This window comes from Colossoma macropomum, unplaced genomic scaffold, assembly GCF_904425465.1.
Source record: "Colossoma macropomum unplaced genomic scaffold, Colossoma_macropomum, whole genome shotgun sequence".
Taxonomy (NCBI): domain Eukaryota; kingdom Metazoa; phylum Chordata; class Actinopteri; order Characiformes; family Serrasalmidae; genus Colossoma; species Colossoma macropomum.
Window position 1 is genome coordinate 23,438,907 of NW_023494793.1, and position 3,795 is coordinate 23,442,701.

General features: G+C 37.2%; 1 long non-coding RNA gene across 1 annotated transcript; it reads left to right on the forward strand.

Moving 5' to 3' along the window:
- Positions 1-522: 522 nt before the first annotated feature.
- On the forward strand, positions 523-1,359 carry LOC118812924. The gene is made up of 2 exons (XR_005007593.1): positions 523-721; positions 887-1,359. It is a non-coding gene; the product is annotated as an uncharacterized LOC118812924 (long non-coding RNA).
- Positions 1,360-3,795: the final 2,436 nt, after the last annotated feature.

Here is a 3,795-nt window from a genome sequence, read left to right on the forward strand (position 1 = left end):
TCTTTTAGCCAATGCCTAACCTATTTGAATATTGATTACAATGCACAATCTATTTGACTATTGATTAAGAGAGTATTTAGTCAAATTTTCAATCAGGTTAAAAAAATTTAATAAATAAATTAAACCCACTAGCAAAATGTTAATTATCAAAATGTCCAACATATATTGCAAATATCAATAATGAGTTAAAAAATTAGTTACTTCAAACTTTCTCCCGTCTTTGTTTAGTTTTCCTATTTTCTGATTTTTCCTGGTACATGTTTTGCTTCTGGCATTGTTCTTTTGCTTGTGAAATCTTTCTTTTGCTTCTGGCTTTTGGCACATATTCACAGGGGCGGGTCTTGGGATAGCACGTTGACCTGCAGCTCTATTGGATCGACAGATTTGTAATGACATGTTTCTCCAAAACTTCCAGCCCTGATGGAACACTTATGATTCAGATAATCGTTCCATCTAATTAGATGCATCAGGTGTGTTGGACTTGAGCTGGAGCTGAATTCTGCAGATTTGGTGACCACTGGGCTGTGATGAATTATCCTGGTGCGAGTGAGAGTGACAGAAAACAGAAACAGGGAAACAGCTGCAAGAAGATGAACTGCAAACAGTCATGATATGGCCGATGCTGGGTGGAAATGAAAAGGGGTGGAGAAAGAAGGTTCTAGAACTAGACCCACTCATTTCGCATCCGAGTAAAATACACTTTTGTTCGGCTGCCACTGAGGTGGGTGGTGCCTGTTTGTCCCTTATAAATGCCTCTGCAATAGCTTCATGCTCATTTGGTTAAGGGTTCCGAAACAAATACGCGCCTATTTTTCGGAAGTAAATACGTAGATTTGTGAATAAACCGTTGGTCGAACTAATATTTATGTGGAACATGTTTTATCAGCGGATACCTGACACAGCGACTGTAAGGATGCCTGATGATGATGATGATGGTGGGTCGAGAACAGGAGAGAGTTTTTTTGATTCAACTCTACGTAGGTGGAATAATGTAGTTAAATGTCTAAAGATGCTTCGTCTGATATATAAGGTCTTTACAAATATCTACGATATTGTTGAGAATATAAACAACGCTGTACAACTGTTGAATGAAGTGGTAAGAGCGAAAGAAATAGTCAGACAGACGTGTCTGCGCTGGTACAAGTGGAAAAATGATATCGAGGGCACCGGATAAAAAACAAAAAACAAAAACATGGGACGCATGAAGGAAAACTCCTACAAATGTTTAATCGAGGACCACAGTGAAGACGGAGTGGTGACAACCCCTTCTCAACACCGGTTTCTCAACATAATTTGTGTAATATATATATATATATGTAATATATGATTGTAAAAAATAAACAAATCAGTAATCATCTTGAATTTGATGTGTTTTTTTCATGTAGTTAATGTGGACTTTTTGTCTCTTCATTAGTCTGAGAAAATCTCATTCTGATTCATCGTCGTCGTGCATTAAATCATTAAGACTTTTATAGGTCTATGAATGTTTTCACTATATCATGAATGAGGTGATACCGTTATGTGATGATATTTATGAATGCACTTTCATACAGGGGTAAGGTTCTGGTTGACTTGAGATTAACACCGAAAAACCAAAAGAGATGCGCTCAAAGTGAAGCTTTCATCTGAACAGGAACTTTGAGTTGTTGAGAAAACGAAACAGAAGGTAGATAGGAGTACATTGCGTTGCAGCACAGACTTAACAATTTGAAGCTCTCTGTCTCTCCTCCTCTCCGCCGAGCTCTCACTACTCGCGCTTAAGAAGGAAATGAATCAAAAAACAGTACCGTACAATACATGTCAGCTCTCAAACTACCGTTTATTACAAAAGGCACGTATGTATATGAAAAACCCATTTCTCTGTTTATAACAGGAGTGGGGAACAGTACAGCTCACTGACTTCCCTGCTCGAACACAACAATAAAACCTTCCAGTTTACTGATGATGTGAATAAGGTTTGTTTGTTTTTGTGTCTGCTCCTCTTCCTTGTCCCCAGCAGTTTTTATAACAATGTCATGGCCTGGACATACAGTTACTTTAGAGGTTCAGTAACTCTTTTAAGTCTCCTACAAGAAAACATTATTTAGCAAAGGCCTGACTGATTGGTTTCAGCCTAAGTATAAAGTATGAGACTGTGTCTGATTTCCAAGCACGTACTATTCCAAAGCTGAGGGGCTGCTGTAATTGTCATCATTCTAGTTACTGAGAAAGAGTCTGCACGTTGTGTAGGACAAGGACATTTAGAGCTTTATGTTTCAGTGGTGGTAGGTCAGTATGCTTATGATCATCTCATATCTGTACTTATATGAAGACACTCTTTATGAACTGAAAAGAATAACAGAGTACAGGTGCAAACCTCAGCATATCAGATCAGAGTGTGGTGTAGCACAAAGAATCCAACCCGTTGAGATATCGAAGGCATACGCTCATGAATCCATAACAAACAGATGGATAGTGTCATAGTATTTGGCAGAATTTATAGTCGTCCTGAATAGTAAGCCTTGAGACTGAATAATATGTTTGACTAAAAAGTAGAGAAGACTATAAAAGTAAAAGGATTATCACTTGAAAAGACTCAGTGAGCACAAACTTATCAGATTTTTTCTTCAGTACACATAACTGAGTAAATGTAACTAGTTATGACCCACCTTTGTTAAAAATTGGGGGCTTTGAAAACCAGGGGCCATATTAGAGAAATATCCTCTCTAAAATTTGAGCTGTTTAGTCTGCATGACCATTTCAGTTAGGATCCAATTTAGGACAACAGCTATTACAGAACAACAGTTCCTAAGTTCATTATCTTGTCTTTACTTCCGATAAGACTGAAGAGTTGCAGAAGCACATGGAATTAATTTTGTAAGTTCTCAAAAAGTATCAAAAAGGAAAAAAGGCTTCAGATGCTGAGTTTATGTGGGAAAAAGGAAAAAGATCTTTGCTTTTTTTGAGCATCAAGTGGCAAGTGGTCTCCGGAGACCCAAATGCACAGACAGTCTCTGAACATCACTTTTTATACCCTTTGTCTGGGGTGATAGATGATCACCCCACCCTTCTTATCAGTTTTGATTTTAAATTGGTCTTTAATCTGTCCAAATTCTCTACATTACATAATTCCCCTTAAGTCCAAATGTATACCACATTCCTTTTTTTAAAAACCAGTTCCACTCTGTTCGTCCCAGTCCATCCCACCTTGCAAGGTCAACTTTATATAATTTCATGTGAGTTCAAGATGTTCAGTAAAGCTAAAATCTTCCATGCACACAGCCTATGGCCTATTGCCTTTCCTATATTACCTCTTTGTAAGAAAAAATAATATTCTCTTTTAGCCAATGCCTAACCTATTTGAATATTGATTACAATGCACAATCTATTTGACTATTGATTAAGAGAGTATTTAGTCAAATTTTCAATCAGGTTAAAAAAATTTAATAAATAAATTAAACCCACTAGCAAAATGTTAATTATCAAAATGTCCAACATATATTGCAAATATCAATAATGAGTTAAAAAAATGAGTTACTTCAAACTTTCTCCCGTCTTTGTTTAGTTTTCCTATTTTCTGATTTTTCCTGGTACATGTTTTGCTTCTGGCATTGTTCTTTTGCTTGTGAAATCTTTCTTTTGCTTCTGGCTTTCGGCACATATTCACAGGGGCGGGTCTTGGGATAGCACGTTGACCTGCAGCTCTATTGGATCGACAGATTTGTAATGACATGTTTCTCCAAAACTTCCAGCCCTGATGGAACACTTATGATTCAGATGATCGTTCCATCTAATTAGATGCATCAGGTGTGTTGG